Source organism: Panthera leo, chromosome D2 (genome assembly GCF_018350215.1).
Source record: "Panthera leo isolate Ple1 chromosome D2, P.leo_Ple1_pat1.1, whole genome shotgun sequence".
Lineage (NCBI taxonomy): Eukaryota > Metazoa > Chordata > Mammalia > Carnivora > Felidae > Panthera > Panthera leo.
This window is the reverse complement of record NC_056689.1, coordinates 9,419,640-9,438,588: the sequence shown is the minus strand read 5'-3', so window position 1 is coordinate 9,438,588 and position 18,949 is coordinate 9,419,640. Positions and strand designations below refer to the sequence as shown.

The 18,949-nt window shown below is 39.3% G+C and overlaps 1 protein-coding gene across 2 annotated transcripts in view; it reads left to right on the top strand.

Annotated features, from left to right (window-relative positions):
* The window catches only part of CHRM3 (cholinergic receptor muscarinic 3), a 518,468-nt gene that overhangs the window by 143,149 nt on the left and 356,370 nt on the right, over positions 1-18,949 (top strand). The window contains exons 1-2 of one of the 2 annotated variants that reach the window (XM_042907559.1): positions 1,009-1,045; positions 3,809-3,917. The gene's annotated coding sequence lies outside the window, so the exon portion shown is untranslated. Of the gene's footprint in view, positions 1-1,008; positions 1,046-3,808; positions 3,918-18,949 lie in introns of those variants that run through there. The other variant, XM_042907558.1, reaches the window with a different exon arrangement.

Below are 18,949 nucleotides of genomic sequence, written 5' to 3'. Positions count from 1 at the left end.
TAAGTTTCACATTATAACATTCCATAGTGATAAACTGTTTCCCTTTTGTTGGGTTATAATAATTGTAGTAACAACAACTATCACTTATTGACTGTTTATACAAGAAGTCTTCCGTTAAGAGCATCTTTTAACAAAGTAGACACCAAAAAGGAGTTTTAATGTGGAAATGCCTAGACTTTGATATACTTAAGGTTCCACTCACTGTGTGACTTTAGTCAAGAAAAAGCTTCCCACTCTTTGCTCCCCTTCAACTTCCTCCTCTGAAAAAGAATAAAAATGGAAATAGCTGACTTAGAGGCTGTACCCACTGGAGTCTGGTACATAGTAGATGTTTGGGAAATTGGGAAGATTGTCATTGAAATCTACTTCAAAAGCTCTTTTGCCCAAATCTATAAAATGAAGAGATGTATACTACTTTGTGTCTATTTCCAGATGGATTTCCAGGGTAATTAAGCAGTCAGTGTTACTGAGAACTTGCTAAGAGTCCATTTCTTACATATCAGATCCTTACTAGGTTTGCTGTTGCATTCTTCCTGCACTCATTCTTCACTTACTCTTTCAACAAATAACCAGTGTTTGGCCACCAGACATTTCTGAAGTCGCCATTACACTCAGGTTGCAGCTGGCATGAGGAAGGTGTTGTCTATTCAATAAGTGTCAGATGACTCGGATGTGGTCTCCAACACTAGGCCAGTAATAGGCAGGCAGGAAGGTATGGTGTGTGTGTGTGTGTGTGTGTGTTTATATGTCTGTGTTTCCCAGGAGGCTATAGTTGGTCATTTTGCTATCACATCATATCTTACCAATGAAAATGACCAAGATACAGCGTCCTGGGCAAGACAGATGTTAACAGATAATACACTATGACTTAATAATAACAGATTTTTGCACAAAAAGGTTGTGCCTGTATATTTCTGCCCAAGGGATTAAGAATGGTTACAAAATTTATTTTTTTCAAGTGAATAGCAGTTTACCAGTGAGATGAGAAAAGATTCAATGTTAGAAAGCATAGTCTATGCAAAGAAAGCAGAAAATGCAAAGGCAGGTGAGACTTACATGTCCAGCAACGATTTTCCTATGGTCGTAATTGTCATGGTGGATGGATGAGTTTTAGAACAGGAGGGTGGGAAGGTGAACAGGGCTAGACCAGAAGGAAGGTAGCAAGCTAGTAAATATCATACTTCCCATGTAACAGGCAATATCCTGGACATTTTAGGCATATTTTGTCTCACAACTTTCAAAATAACCCTGTTTCAGAGGTAATGGAAATGAGACTTTGATTATGAGGTTGTTCAAGGTCATACAGCAAGAATATGGTGGATTTGGTGTTCAGGGCCACGTCTTTGAGATCAGAAACCTCTCTTTTCTTCACCAAGATGCAATTAGTAGTTAAATGGGAAGCCACTTAAATGTCTTCTCATTTATTTGGGTTTAATTAATTTCTGCGAAGAACTGTGGGATTTTGTTCTGTGTTGTCTCAAACTTCACTGAGAGTCCAAAGAATGTTCTAGAATGTTTAATTAATTAATTAATGTTTAATTAATTTCTGCGAAGAACTGTGGGATTTTGTTCTGTGTTGTCTCAAACTTCACTGAGAGTCCAAAGAATGTTCTACAACACTTTAACTTTCTTTGGTGTCTTTCAGATGTAAATGTTCCCTCTTCATAAAGACGGCATGGTTTCCTTGTGCTTTGTAGCAGATTTTTTTTTTTTTTGGTTTTTAAATAGGATTTTTAAATTATGTTTTACTTTTTTAAAGTTTTTATTTAAATTCCAGTTAGGTAACATACAGTGTAATATTAGTTTCTGGTGTACAGATTAGTGACTCAACACTTCTGTACAACACCTGGTGCTCATCACAGCAGATTCTTGTTTACAGTCTTTATGCTTTTTTGTCTGTTTATTTCCGTCTCCCCTTAATCCATCCTTAGACATGGCCAGTTGAGAACACCGTGTCCCGTTTATCCTGGTGGCCGGATTTCTTCATCCATCCTCATTGGCACGACCTGTATGCCAGATTGAGTGTGGCTGAGTCTAACCTTTCCAGTGCCTCCTCCAAGGAAAAGCCCCACTGTCCCCAGAGGAGCCTGGCCATACTCAGTGCAGCCGTTGCATTGCCCCTGGGGTTCTGCATCCTCTGCGAGGATTGGATTCCCACCCCCTACCTCTAGTCTGCCTGAAAACACCCATCTTTCTCTAATATCATCCCCGCCCAAAGGAGAGCGATTCTTTAGATCAGAAGCCAACTGACCATTTCAATAAAAGGTCAGATAGTCTGTATTTTAGACGTTGTGAGTCATGCTGTTTGTCACAACCTCTTGACTCTGCCGTTGTGGCACCCAAGCCGCCAGAGACGATATGTAAATGAATGGCTGTGGCTGTGTTCCAATAAAACTTTATTTATAGACTCCGAAATTTGAATTTCAAATAATCTGCATGCTTCTTTTGATTCCTTTCAGTGATTTAAAAATGTAAGACCCATTCTTAGCTCAAAAACAGGCGGCAGGCTGCATTTCGCCAGGCCCTGCTCTAGACAGACAGTCAGCCACAGCACTCACTGCTTCTTCAGTGGGGTAAATTGGGTCTGACCATCGGGGTCTTTGACATGGCTCTTTCTCTCTAGCTTCTCCAGCTTTTCTTAGTTCCTTGTGGTCACGCAGTTTCTTCCTAGGGTCTTTAGCCATTTCTGTTTGCCCCCGTCTTTGTGCAAGGGAAGGACTGCATGAAGAGATCTGGCCACAGGGGAAGGTGGTTAAGTTCTGTTAGCACGCTGATATCTGATCCAGGAGTGAAAGCCGAATTCTTTTTCCGTCTCTGGAAAATTTCTTTGTTATTGACCTTTTGCTGTTCTTCAGGAACCTCTCCAATTGAGGCAAATTGAACTGACTCCTAATGAATTTGTAATTCTTTGAATGAGGGCTATTTGACCTTAGCTCACTTGATGTTTCAGATTATGTATTCTGCTTTTTTTTCTCCCGAGACTGTGTTGCAGACAGGAAGGTAATGTCGGCAAGTAAATGAAAGGGTTGATCAAACAAAAGTGTGAACTCAGACAAAAAATATATGCCAGTTCCTACTTTTGTTGCCATTTATTCATTCGTTTACTCAGCACATATTTACATGTGCCAGACTCTGCACCCCCACACGAGGTCTCTCGCTTTGGAGGTCTACATACAGTGATGAGCAGAGGACCACGTTTGTCTCCCGAGAACCCCAGGGGAGGCAGAGATCAAGGAGACCCATCTTTCCTTGAATCTCTTGGTATCTGTCACTCATATTGTAGGACGTAGGGGGCACAATTAAGCATAGGACGACACGTGTTCCTACACGTTGCCCATGATAAGTGAAAGGACATGGCTCTAGAGGTCAGAGTCTGGGGCCAGCTGCTGTACTATTCTGAACCCTAAATGCTGTAAACGAGGAGACTACCTGTGTTGGAGCTTTGTTAGGAGGACTGAAAGAAATGTCATACACGGGCAAGATATAAATGTTTAGCACATAGGCCCTAAAAAACCACCCACATCCAAGGATGTCAAATTTGCCTTGTGTTTGTTTTGTTCTTTATTGATAAATTTATAGCCTTCCAGTAAAGTCCTACCGATTTACTGCTAAACTTACTACTAAATCAGACTTATTTATTGACTGCACAGTGCGTGTCCGTGGCTGTACTATGCATTGTGGGAGAAATCAGAAAAGTGTGATGTATCATCAAACATTTTTTCAAGCTGGAGGTTGGAAACATACTCTTATATGAATGATACGAAATACTCTTTACTGACGTTGTTATCTCTTTGTGTGTCTTTTTTAGATCTGAACAGTGATGGCACACATTTCAGTTATGAGTCGCTCAGTGAGCTGTGGATCGACAGAACGATAAACATGCCTGTCGTGATGTATGCCACTAAGCCTCTTCACTAGTAGGTATTTTCTATTCAGTATTGTTTACATGGTTATATATGGAGATTGTCAACAGAGTCTACATTTATAATGAAAGAGAAGCAGAATACTTGTGTTCGTGTTGTGGTTATGAACGTGGCTAGATTTATTCTGGTTATGTGGCAGCCAGTTGCAAAATGAAAGAGCAGGTTAAAATGTACCTGTTGCGTATATGTGTGTATATGAGTATGGAAGCGTATATGTATCCCTATAGCAGAGTTTAGAAGTATAGAACTTTCCCTCTCTTTTAACTGAGTAAAAATAATGTCACTGGAAATTTTCACTGTCCTTTGGCTCTTTAATATCATCATATAAATCTGGCAGTGAAAGCCTAAAAAATTTTACCTAATGTGATGTTTTGAAACGGTTCAATTTTATTGCAGTTTTAACTAACAAGATATCTGATAATGTGTCCACTTACACAAGTATCATGTGGTAATTGGCATGTGATGTTTATGGTGTCATGGAAAGGGAATTATACTGTGTCAGAAAACCTTAATTGGATCATCCGACCAGACCCTCAGGTCTCCAGGCATCAGTTTCCTCATCTGCAAAATGAGAGAGAATTTCTGTTTTACCTGATTCATAAGGTTACTTTATAGGTCCAGTGAGATAATAATGTGAAGTTATTATTTAACTACAAACCCCATAAAAATGATGTTATCTGTGGCTGATTAATATTTCAAGGAGGGAGTTGGACAAGAGTTGTGATCATACTTTGCTTTTTCTTTAGGTTTTTTTTTTTTTAATTTCAATTCTAATTAGTTAACATACAGTGTAATATTAAATTCAGGTCTACAATTTAGTGATTCAGGACTTCTATACATTTGGTGCTCAGCTTTTTAAATTGGCCAATACAGCTTGATATTTTGTGTGTTATTCACCCAAAATATAAATGATAAAATCATACTTAACTTTAATTCATGAACCAAATAAATTTCTCATATTTGAGAAAATTATGTGTAAATTAAACATGAAAAAAAACCAACCAACCATGTTTCTCACACATACTGTGCACCCCAGTCCCCACCAACTATGGGTGTTAGATGTCTGCTTCTGTTCTCCTGGATACACTTTATTAGACCACTTTTGGGTATTTACACTGTTCTCCTGGATACACTTTATTAGACTACTTTTGGGTATTTACACTCAGAGGAGAAAAGATACATTAGATGCTTTTTGTATACAGTTTAATTTCAGGACATTAAGAGATAATGGAGAAATTCAACCAGATATTGTTCATTTAGCTTACTATATTACATTCCTTTTTACCGAAACCTCTTCAGTGCCTCATATAGCCATTCTTTTTTGCTAATGGAATACAGTTAGTGTGTTTAAAAGATTGAAAATGAGAATCTTAACGAATATATTTAGTAAGACGGAAAAAGACTTTTTCACTAAAATTTTAAAAGTTGTTATATAACCGGGACCATGCAATGACACTGGTTTGCAGATTATTCTCCAGGAATTGGATATGATTATTTTTGAAGGGACAATGGCTTATTACATGAATAAAGTGTTTGCATTTAGGTGAAACAAAATCTTTAATAACAGGTAATATATATTCACTTGCTAATATTGTAGCATAGTCCCTAAGGGGGGGTGGGGGTGGGGGGGAGGAGCTGTCTAAAGTCAGATTTATGGGGTTGCAACCAACCCAGTTGTTTCATTTTCCAGCTTTGCACTGTTGGACAGGTCCTTTAACCTCTCTGTGCCTTAGTTTGCCCATCTGTAAAATGGGTCTAATAATAAGAATGATTTCTTTTTCTAAAAAAAGACAGAGAGAGAAAGTAAGAAAAGAGGTGGAAAGGCAGAATGTATGTCACAAAACGATGTGGAGGACGGTTTGCTTTTCACTTCCCCCGATCATTTTCTCTAAACCATATTGTATACTTATTCCTGTTATAAATAAACTTAAGGTATTGTCCATTGGGCTCATATTGGACAAAGTTCAGTGGTTGTACTGGGTGGTATATTTCAAATGAGTCATCATTTGTTCCCAAGATGGGAAATACTGATAATCTGGGGTGGTGATCTGAGCCAAGAGCCAATTGCCTGTCTGCTGTGTATGACTCAGAACAGAAAACCAAGTCTCTTTGTGTCACGTGTTAATTATAACCCATTTGGAACAGTGACAGTGCTTGGTCACCGCATCTCTGTGTCCATCTGTATATCAGCACCCAGGATTATCTCATAGGGTTTTTGCATGGATTACATGAGTTAATAGGGTCAAGTGCTTAGGAGCGCTGTGTGATGCTTCGTAACTAATCAATATTTATGGTTATTATTCACTGGACAGAGTGAGGGATTATGGTAACCACCACAGATTTTGGAATCAGAAAGCCCTAAGTCCAAAACCATTCATTATGTTATGGTGGAAGCTAAAGTAGTTACTGAACCTTTCGAAGTCTCAGTTTCTGGAAAAAAAAAAAAAAAAGAAAGAAAAAATTTAAAAATACTCCATACTGCTTTTGTTAGGATGATTTAACACAACATCTGGCAAGCAGTGGTAGCCAACACCTGAATCGAGAGTTGTGAAAATATAGTCACAAATTATTATAGAATGCATTTTTAAAGTCATGTAAATCAGAGATACTCCGATTCTGAAAATGTCCTTCTTGCCATATGTTATATTTAGGGGACTTTTAGAAATGTGCCCAATTATATGATTTACTTTGTGAGATCCAGAATTTCAAAAAAGACAAACAAATAACTTAACTCAAATTAAAAAATGCAAACATAACTTAAATATGGTATCCTGATTAAAAAAAAAATTCGTTGCCTTTTTTAAGCCTATCAGGGAATATCAACTCAGTGTTTATTTTGTTATAAAGATTGGGCTGTTACCACATTTAAAATGATTTGTTTTCTAAAAAAAAAAAGTGGGGGGGAGGAAAGAGGTGGAAATGCAGAATGTATGTCACAAAACGATGTGGAGGACGGTTTGCTTTTTCGCTTCCATGAACATTTCGTCTAAACCATATTGCATACTTATTCTTGTTATAAATAAACTTAATGTATTGTCCTCTGGGAGCATATTGGACAAAATTCAGTGCTTGTACTGGGTGGTATATTTCAAATGAGTCATTATTTGTTCCCAAGGTGGGAAATGCTGATAATCTGGGGCAGTGATCTGAGCCAAGAGCCAATTGCCTGGCTGCTGTGTACGACTCAGAACAGAAAACCAAGTCTCTTTCCATCACGTGTTAATTATAAACCGTCTGGAACAGTGACAGTGCTTGGTCACTTCATCTCTGTCCCTCAGTATCACCACCCAGAGACTCTTTCACATGCAAATTTAACCTGACTTGTTGACAATTCAGATAGTGATATTATCAACAGTTGCTTTCTACAAGCCTGTTATTCTTCTTGTTTATTTTTGTGATAGCGTTAGCCTTTAAGAGTTTGCCCACGATGAGGACAGTCATGGTTGTAGAGGAGATTTTTGGGTGTAAACGTTTGGGAAGTGCATTTTTTTTTAATGTTTATTCATTTCTGAGAGACAGAGAGAGACAGAGCGTGAGTGGGGGAAGGGCAGAGAGAGAGGGAGACACAGAATCCGAAGCAGGCTCCAGGCTCTGAGCTGTCAGCACAGAGCCCGATGCGGGGCTCGAACTCACAGACTGTGAGATCATGACCTGAGCTGAAGTCAGACGCTTAAGCGACTGAGCCCCCCCCCCCCCCCCCCCCCCACCAAGCGCCCCGGGGAAGTGCATTCTTATGTCCACGTATGCAGACATAGGCTTTGCTGTCCCTGCTTGGGGCCCTTGGTGAGAGATGACCTTGGTCATTCTGACCTCCTTCCGGAGGGCCCTGCATTGCTGCATACTTCAGGCCTTCGGTATGGTCGCCATTCACGTTTTGAAGTCTCGTATTAGGAGTTAGAGTGTAATAAAAAGAAGCAGAGTCGTCGTGCTCATCCCAACAAGTGGATTCTCACATCGCCCTCCTTCCGCCCTCCTTCTTGCCGCAGCCATTGCGCACTTGCGATGTTTGTCTCAAAAGTGATTTGTGGCTTTAGAAGTGTCCTTTTAAAGGGGTCTGATCTAGTCAGTTATCACTCTAATACTTCATCACATCGTGTCTCTGAAAACGAAGAGACGTTTCATTCCCTGTCACAGGGCCAGAGTTTGGAAGAGGTGGGGCGTCCAGAACTAAAGTCGGCTGTCGTTCGGAGACAGACGTGAAATGAAATCTGTCTTGGCGGGACTTTCAAGAAGAGGTTGTGACTGTAAGCGTAACACACGCATGGGAAGGAGCGGGAGAAGCTCGGAGCGGTTGCGGGTGAGCCGGATGGGCGGCAGGACAGGCGGAAGAGGAGCTCATGAACAGCGAGTATCTGCTGCCCAGGGACCAGAAGTAGCCTCAGATGAGCCGCAGACGCCCCCAGACGTGGATGAGGCCCCCTCTCTTTTGTCGGCTTCAGATCTCAGCCTCTGCGCTGACCGCCCACCCGGAGGCACCCCCGTCTCACCTGCCCGTTGCCATCTCCTCGTGCTCGCCGTCCATCAAATTCCAGTTCTTCCTTCCAGACTCATTTGGCATTCGCTGCCGTCTGTGAAAGCTACCCCCATCCTCCTCTTAAAGTTGACCGTCCCCTCATGACCTCTGTACTGCGGACGCGCCTTAGTGAGAGATCACATTCTTCACTTCTTCTGCAATACTTGGCTTCCATTTCACCATCAACCGAGTGGCTTATGAACAACAGAAATTTCTTCCTCACTGTTCTGGAGCCTGGGCACTCTGAGATCAAGGCACCAGCAGACTTCATGTAGGGTAAGGGTCTGCTCTTTAGAAAGCCATGTTTTCCGCGTCCTCACATGGTGGAAGAGGCGAAGGAGTTTTCTGGGGCACCTTTTATAAGTTTCCCACGTATTCTTGTATACCTATAATCCCATTCATGAGGGCTTCACCCTCACGACTTAATCACCCCCCCAAAGACCCCGCCCCCCTCCACATGCCACCACATGGGACATTTGCATGTGACGTCTGAGTTTTGGGTGAGAGGTCCACAGTCAGTCTATAACAAGTATCCATCTGTCCCTTTGCAGTCTTGTTGAGGGCATTCCTCGTCTTACTCAGTCTCTTATGTCCAGGGTCTAGTGCTCAACAACTAATTCCTGATTAAATTAATGGTAGAAACAATACCATTCTCTGTCCTCAGACTGAAGAGGAAATAATTGCATTTGCCACATCAAAAGATTTCTACGAAATGTTATTCAGTATGGATATTACTTCAAATTGTTATTAATATAAATCTGCAGGGGCACCTAGTGGCTCAGTCGGTTCAGCGTCCGACTTGAGCTCAGGTCACGATCTCACAATTCATGAGATCGAGCCCCACATCGGGCTCTGTGCTGACGGCTCTGAGCCTCGAGCCTGCTTGGGATTCTGTGTCTCCCTTTCTCACTGCCCCTCCCCTGCTCGTGCTCTGTCTCTCTCTGTCTCTCAAAAAATAAAATAAAACATTAAAAAGTATATATATATAATTTTATATTATATTATAATATATTATACATTATATAATTTTATATTATATATTACAATATTATATGTTATATATAGATCTGCAAAAAGTATAACCAGAAAAATGAAAACTGGCAACTTTTAACATATTATGAGATTTGCATCATTTTTAACACTTTTAGAAAAACAGAACACAGTTTTGAAAATGTAAAACTGATTCTACTAACTTCCTTATGGGTTTACCATTAAATGTATTATTTTCAGAACAGCATTTCAACAATAATGAGAATTATTTGACCTTTTCTTGACTGAGAGGGAAATGATTTTTTTCATGTAAGTTAATATGTAAGAAATTATTTATATATTAATTAAGGAATTAATAGATTAATTAATAGTTTACTAATATATAAAAAAACATTAAAGAGTTCTTAAGATTTTGTTTTATTATAGTAATTATTACATATATTTAAAATTGATTTTGTTCAATTCATTATAAAATATATTAAAATGTGTAAGATATTTTAACATAGTTTACCCATGGAAACCATGGAAGATACCTACTATTAATCTGAATGGGGAAAGGTGGATGTATATATTGTGTAAGTCAACATTCCTCTAGGTTTGAGCTGTTTTTGAAGAAATACAGAGAAAAACAACCAAACCAAAAAATTCCCTCCAAGTCAATAAATGAAACCCTCATGATGTAGCCACATGAAGTTCTATCTGAAACTTAACTTTGGTGGCCGTATACGACACAGTAGTGGACTTACAATTGTTTAGTTTAATATTTATACTTGAATAGTACCATGTTAACAGGGAAGACCATCAAATCCGCTAAACTGGTATTTTCCACTCGACATTCATCTTTTGTTACTTCGCGTACATCAGTCTCACACAGAGGAGTCATTACAGGCTAACGTAGAACTGTGACACACTGTATCTTAAGCCATTCAGCTTTCACAGATGGCTGTAGATAGGTAAGCGGAAGGCATTGAGCCAGTAAAGACGTATTTCAGAGAGGAAAATGGGCTGACGGTTTTCAGTGCATGAGCTATTTTAGATTGACATGCTTCTGGCAAAAAGGGATAATGTTTGAATGAATCATGTATCAAGAATATTCATCCAGTTGTGTAAGCAGAAATACAGGACTAATGTAGGAGTGATGAATATTCATCCAGTTGCGTAAGCAGAAATATACGACTAATGTAGAAATACAGGGCTCGGGTAATCACAATATTAAAGCTTTGGTATGCTCCAATAAGTAGAGCATGGTATGCCAAGAATAACATATTATCAGAAGAAGTAGGGGTTTTTATTTTGTTGTTGTTGTTGTTATTCCCAGAGGTAACACTTGAAAATTTTCGAGATTGTTTCCTGGTAACTTTTTAAGTCTTTATTTTATGTATTTGAAGATTCGACTACCTTAGTGACTATTTCCTGACATTCTTTTTAGCTAATGAACTTACAGTCGTGTGGCGAAACTTGGCAATGACAGTGATGGCTACCACGTACTGAGCTGGTAACTGTGCAGTAGGCTTTGGTCTCATGTTGTGTCACATCATTGTGTCATCCTCACAAAACTCTGCAACAATGGCCTCATCATCTTCCTTTCACAAAGGAGATGAGTACTGTACCCTGTACCCCACTGATTCACACCCATGCTTACATAACCTAAATTTGTAACAGCCTCATCCCTACAGGGGGGCACATATGTATGGAGGCATATCATATCTTATGAAATTAGAAAACTAATTTGATTTTTAAAATAAAATTAGTGTTGAAAATATAATGTGCTTCGGGTTTTGAGCCATGCTTCTCTCATATCCTGGAGAATCAATAGCTTATAAAATTATAATTAAAGATTTCCCCTTCTATCCTTCTGCAGCAACCGATATGAATAAAAATGAGAATCTGCAGTTATTTCAGTCATGTCTTCAGTAACAGATACAAGCAGGTGTCTTCCAGGAAAATGCATCAGAAATGCATTTTTAAGACTGGACAGTTTATCTGCAAAGTTCAACGACATCCTTATTCAACATGTTTCTTTATATCTTTTTTTTTTTCATATTAACAGTCAGTGTAAGTGCCATGAAATCAGCATGTGTTTCATACTATAATTAATTGCTCCCACAAAATTCAGACTAAAATACTTATTCTCAACAACTGTCTTCTGTACACCAGTCACCTCACCAAATGCTTTCACATTAATTCCCTCTTTTCAGCTCAGTTATGCTTGAAAAGAATTTTGTGGATTCATGTCATATGCTGCCTCTCTCTCTCTGATGGAGAGATATTAACAGTGTTTTACTGTCCCTTAGATGCTCACTCAGAGGATCTGTTAACCCCAGCAAGCAACACCTAAATGGAATAAAAAAAATACAATAAAATAAGCCTGGGAAGCAGAGAGAGTTTTGAAGAAACACTTGCTTTTAAATAAAGGAGATAATTATAATATTTTGAAGTCATTTAAAATTCGAGGGGATTAAACTATCTGGAAAGAAAATCATGCCCTACATGACATGTTAAATATTTGAAGCTGGAGAACTGAGGTATTCTGTTTATTCATTCAGCAAATATTTCTAGACCTCCTTCTATGCAGCAGGACCTGCCTGCCGCTGTGAACAACAGACAAAATCCTTGTCCTCGTAGTTTTTCCAGGTAGCCACTGGTGAGCAGGAGGCATGGAGGACGAGAGTAGAGTGTGTGTGTGTGTGTGTGTGTGTGTGTGTGTGTGTGTATACATATATATAAAGTCCTTTTCTATAGTGACATAGATCATTAAATATATGTATATACAAATAGTAATGAATTTAAGTTTACATAAAAGCAGTTGCTTTTTGTACCAGCAAAAACTTTCTTCAAAGCATAATTTTATTTATTTGTTTATAATGTTTATTTATTTTTTTAAAAAATTTTTAATGTTTATTTCTTCTTGAGAGAGAGAGAGAGTCAGAGCATGAGTGGGGGAGGAGCAGAGAGAAAGGGAGACACAGAATCTGAAGCAGGCTCCAGGCCCTGAGCTGTTAGCACACAGCCCGACACAGGGCTCGAACCCACAAACCGTGGGATCATGACCTGAGCTGAAGTTGGACGCTTAACCAACTGAGCCACCCAGGCGCCCCTGTTTATTTATTTTTGAGAGAGAGAGAGAGAGAGAGGAGCAGAGAGAGAGGGAGACATAGAATCCAAAGTAGGTTCCAGGCTCTGAGCTGTCAGCGCAGAGCCCGATGTGGGACCTGAACCCATGAACCATAAGATCATGACCTGAGCCGAAGTCGGACACTCAACCGACTGAGCCACCCAGACGCCCCTCCAAAGCATAATTTTAGATTACAAACTTGGAAATTCTTACTCACCAAAACTTCCTATTTTGATTGCTTTCAGAAACGAAAATTTTGATAACCTATCTCAGCCTTCGTTGGAAAATGATTCGTGTGTTTTCTGCCTTGTTTTCTTTACTCACTGTAAGATAATTTGGTAGGTGCTCCAGAACCTAAAGGAGAAAACTTCAAGACTATTGTGTACATCATCAGATTACACCGAGAGTGGCTAAAAGCGACTGAGGGGGACAGATAGCTTGCACACCATGAGGCCCAAAAGGGAAAAAATAACAGAGAGAAGAGAAGCAATTCCAGTGTTTTGGAACTTCGTTCGAAGTTCAAGTTCTTCCTCTGCTGAAGCACCGAGTGGCATGGATGTGTTGCCCTTGTATCACCTAATCCCATGAAAGTTGGGTATAGAACCAGAACCCTTCATTGATTGATATCCATCACCTAATTAGAAATGTAGTATCTGATGTAGAGCTGGTGACAAAAGGAAAAATTTAAAAAAATTGGGTAAAGTGACAGCCATGCACTGTGCTGAACCAGCTTTCCAACAGGAAAGTGAGTCAGAGATTTTTAGTGATTTTTGGATGCCATATAATGACCTCTTAAGCTCAGCAAGTAAGTAGATATTAAACTCTGTTTACTTAGATTGCAGTGATAAATAAAAATAGCCCATTCCTCTTGGGGGAGATGATAAACATCATAACTGCATTCATTTTTTAAAAAAATATTTCTTTTCTTTGCATGAAGCCCAGTTGCATGTTTGACAACTTAGTCTACTTTCTAGGTTTTCTGAATACGTGGTTTTGGTGGCTCTCCGAACTCCAGATCACTTAACTCTCATGCCACTGATGTGAAAATCAATGCTTGATGCAAAAAAGTGCTACACAAGACTTTGCAGCCATTCTTGAGAGTGCGTTTTTAAAGTTAGCTCTTTAAAATAACCTAGATTAAAAAATAATATGGTAATGTAGCCAAATGGTAATGTCTAATGGCTTTTAGACGATGGGACGAAAACAGGGCCGAGGCGGAGGGCCATGAGTAGCTCATCAGTGCTAATTTTGCCTTTTCCCTACTACTCCGTATAGAGAGCAAAACTAAAGAATTTCCGCCAAAGTGAAAATTGTTGACAAAGTGATTATCACCAAGTTCCCATCCTGTGTGCTAACAGCCTGCAAAGTGTAGCAGTCTAATAAGGAGAGTAATTAAAGCTGCATTTCAGTGTCTCATACTCCTAGCATTTGTCTATTAAAATACATTAGACACGTTATAGAAACGTCAGTCTTCCTTAAGCTGGAGATGTGTCTCCAGCTTCCTCGGGGAGGAGGTATGTAAGATAAGTTGCAAGATACAACCAGTAAGCCCAAGACAAGGAAAAACTCATTGTGTAGAAGGAGTTCCAGGTTGTTTTTTTCAGTTTTGTTGTAACTCTCAGGGGGAAATTCACACCAAGTGGGGCTCATAGGAGGAAGCAAATAAATGTTAGTTCAATCGAATGATGCCCCTGCTTTTCAGTTTCTTTAAAAGATCGGCTACAAGCTCAGACTATATTACTAAAGGTGTTTATTTATTTTTTTTTTTTTAACTTTAAAAAGTAATTGGATCATGGGCTTTAATCTCATTCTTTCATTTATGCCTTGGGCTAAAAGATCCTCAGGGGCTGTGCAGATTAAGGAAAAGCCACTTAATTAGTGGAGAGAGCCCTCTCCCTTTGTTCAGATTCTCTGTTGCCTGCTAATGAGAAAGGCAACTCAATCACATCTCTTCTGACACTAAAACTTCTTTGTTCAGCTAGCTGCTGAACAAAACTGGTCTTTCCATCTGAGTTCTCTGTCAGCCTTGCTCATACTTCAAGGCTGACCTGCGAATCAATCATAAAATCAGGTTGGTAGATTGCCACCAGCATTTTAAAATGCAACACAGCAAAGGAAAAAGAGTCAGAGTGTATCCCATGATGACTTTCTATAAAGTCTTTGTTTCATTTATATCTGTATGTATATGTGCCAGGTCAAGGATACAATGTGTTTATTATTGGGGGTCACAGTGGAAAAAAAAGTTAGAAAACCCCTGTTATTTATCTAATCCCCTCCCCTCTCTTCTTAGTTCTGTCTTCTTAATTTGTCATTTCTAACTCATACATTTTCAAAATTTTCATTTCATTAACTCTTTTTTGTCAGTGTAGACAGCTCCTTAGTTCCTCAGTATCTCTGTCATGATAGCCAACACTTAGTACAGAGATCACTGGAGTGATCTCGTAATGTTGTTTGAAATAATGAGTTACTGGCATTCTTAAAAGCAGTTACGATTTTGTAAGTCCCAACTGTGAATTTAGTTTTTAATCCCACCCTCCTTTTCCTCTTTTAATCCCTATTATGACCAGTGGTAATCACCAGCAACCATGCAGTTACCCAGTGGAATTTCTGAGTCATTTTCTAAGTTCCCCGACCTCTTTAATCAAAATGAGTGATCAATCCAGATGATTCTATCACCTAATATCCTTTAAAACAATCCTATTCTTTACCTTGTCAGGACTACTATTTGGCCCTGTGATTTTATACCTAAGCTATTACAGTAAACATTGCAATAGTCTATTTGACTCCCTTCTGGTATGTCCTTGCTCTTGCCGTTGGAATCTTTTCTAACACACAAACCTGAATATTTCACTCTTTGCATAAACATTTCCCATAGCCACATTCCCTTTGCCTTGAGATTAAAATCCAGACACATTTCAGTGAGAATAAGAGGCCCTCCAATATGTGACTTCAGGAAATTCTCCAAACATGTCCAGCCCTACCCACTTCTACACCTAACATTTGAACTCAGGTCGGTATTCTCAGCTATTAAGCACGTTAAAATCTTTTGTGTGACTGGACCATCGGGCTCGCCCACGTTCTCCTTGCCTACAATGCCTTCACCTTCTATTATGCCTGGAAAATGCCTACACATCCATTAACATATTGGTTCAGGTTTTTTGCCTTATGTAAGAATTCCGAGTCACCTGAGTCAGCTTCTCTGCCATTACTTACTATTTACGAAACTGAAATCCCTCAATGTCTATATGCTCGTCTTCCTATCCCTGATTAGACTCAGAGCTTCTCTTGCATACCTATTGCCAGTTTCCCTTTGTAACCAGAGATAGAAGCTGTCACAGTGCGGAACACTAGAAGGATGCTCAGGGAATATGGGCTGAGTGAACTCTTGTGCCAGAATCATTGAAGATATTTGCCAGTCCTCTTTTACTGGTACGGCCTTCCTTATCCTCTCACTCCCACTATACCACTGACACAGATTCTTGCTAGACTCATAAGTATGGCACAAAATAATATTCACCATAGCCATTCTCCATCACTTTCCCTATATCTGTGAGGTTTTTTTTTTTAATTTATTTATTTATTTTGAGAGAGTCAGAGGCAATGCAAGTAGGGGAGGAGCAGAGAGAGGGAGAGAGAGAGAGAATCCTAAGCAGGCTCTGCACCGACAGCATGGAGCCCGATGTGGGGCTCAAATCTGTGGACTGTGAGATCATGACCTGAGCTGAAATCAAGAATTGGATGCTTAACCAACTGAGCCACCCAAGCACCCCATCTATGACTTTTATAATCTTTGAAAAGGTCATATAAGCAAAGCAATATGTCTCCATTATTCACGTTATTCCATCGATACTCTGGACTTGGGTTAAGATCATCTTACATGGATTCACCAGTTTATGCTTTTACAGTGTATATCCTAAAGTAATGTTCCAATGTGGGCACAAATACTTATTTCAACACTAGAATTTAAAATGAAATCTTGGGTTTCAGCTTACCCTTGACCTTACCCTTCATCTTGAACAGTGTTATACAACGCATTTTCCCTGATTGTTTTATTATAGTCATTTTTTTTTTTCATTGAATGTCAACAACTGACCGTTTAACCACCGCATCAGATTTAAACATCGAATTTTGAGGAGCCGATTGCTTTAAGTATAATATTTTCTTCATAAGACTTCAGGGAAAGTGAGGAAGAATTTCAAGAGAGAACACTGATTGGTTTAATTTAGTAAAGAAGACATTCCTGTTAGTTCAGGAAGCTAATCAGCATTTCTCGTGCATGAATTGATTACCTTGTTACATTTCACTGGCCATGATAGGATATGTTTAATAAGGGAAAATATTGCATTCATTCTATAATTATAAATATATATAACATTGTCCCAATGACTATGAAATGTCTTATGCACACTTTCCCCCTTTTTTGTCATTGCAGAACTCACACAATTGATCACACAATTGATCATTTCCCATGCTTCATCCAAATCAACCGTTAAGGGGAAACAAAACATTTCATGGCCTTTTTGTTTTGGAATGAATAGCAACGGATGTCACAATTTGTTTTTCCAAGTAGATTTAAGAGTGATGGATAGACTAACTTTATACCATTTATTTGTAAGAAAAGATACAAATGGTGAAGTGTATTAACTAGTGTGCAACAATTCTCTGGGACCAAAAATTTATGTATACAAAGAATAGGGAAAGATACAGAGAAATGTTTTGTGTTGTAAAAACAAAATTTTAAACAATACCATTCTGTAAGCACATTAATTAGAAAATATATCAATATGCTACTTCTCAATTAATAAATTTATAGTAATGTTAGGAAATGAAATACCGTTAAACTGGTTTTGCTAAATCTTTCTTTAATATATTCTGCTGTTTTCTTGTAACTCATAGGCTCACTGAAGTTTTTATGCTCCTTATTTTTTCCAGATTTTTATAAAATATAAAAATATAAAATATAAAAAATATAAAAAGAGATACAAAAAGTAATATAAACACCTCAAACCTTACCACTGAAAAACTACAAAGTAACTCTTCAAATATTTTTTATATTCTAGACTTCTAAAGTTTACATACTTTTACAGAACCGGTGGGATTACAAAACTCCTACCTTTTTCCTCTTAGTAGTATAACGATACATTCCTATGTAACAAACATGCCATCATCACGTGAGGGCCTAATAGATAGTTAGTGATAAATTAACATGTGCAGAATTGGACTATGGATTTTCCCCCATTCCACCTCCAACATGCTTCTCCACAATGTCTTGTTTCCCTTTTCAAACTTCACTGCTTTTTTTTTTTTTTAAGTTTATTTATTTATTTTGAGAGAGAGAAAGAGAATGCCCACAAGCATAGGAGGGGCTGAGAGAGACCGAATCCCAAGCTGGCTCCACACTGTCAGCATAGATCCAGATGGGAGGCCCGATCTCCTGACCTGTGAGACTGTGACCCGAGTCGAAATCAAGAGTTGGACACTTAACTGACTGAGCCACCCAGGGGCCCCCAAACTTTACTTCTTTCCCAGGAGAACCAGGCAAAGCCTAGGTGTTATTTCTCTTCTTTCTTCATTTCCCACATGTAATTCACCAGCACATTTTATTAAATCAGCCTTCATAACACATCCCGGATGTGCTCTCCTCCAGCACTGCCGAGTCCGTCTGGTCTCACCTGAGCTGGTACCTGGCACTTCCCATCAGCTCTCCCTGAGCCCACTCTTGGCCCCTGTCGCGTCTCTCCTTCCCTCGCCATCGTGCAGGGGCTTTCGGTATACCCAGATAAAATCCAGACTCTCTTCCACAGCTGCCGGGACCCCATGTGACCATCACCAGGCGTGCTGCTTTCCCTCATCTTTCACCACCTTCTTCCTCTTTCCCGCTTTGTCTACTGGCTTCTTTCTGCCTCGTAGAAAATCCCCTCCCCTCACACTCCCGCTGCCTCTTCCTTTTTGTTCAGGATTCAGCAGACATGCCATTGCCCTCAGTGGCTTCCTGCCCAACGAGTAGGAAAGAAGGCCTCCAACAGACCTGCACATTTTGTTTCCTGTGTATGTACATTATTTCTTAAATACTCCTGTGTTTGTTTATCATACATCCACTCATTAGAATGTAAGCTCTGTGGAAGCAGAGAGAAAACTCGGTCTTACTCCCAACTCTATCCCCAGAACCAAGAATAGTGCTTACTGTGTGGAGAAGACTAAATATTTACCAAGTGAACAAATAAATCCGTGAAGATTTACTACTAGAATTTGTATTAAATAGAATTTCTCAGTCAAAAAAATTTTTTTTCTTAACCTTTTGCTTCTCAGTCTTTAGTCCCCGCGCATTATGTGGCAGGGCTAAATTTACCACACTGCCTTCCCTATCCAACACTGCATGAATAATATTGTTTTGCCAGCTCAGCGCAC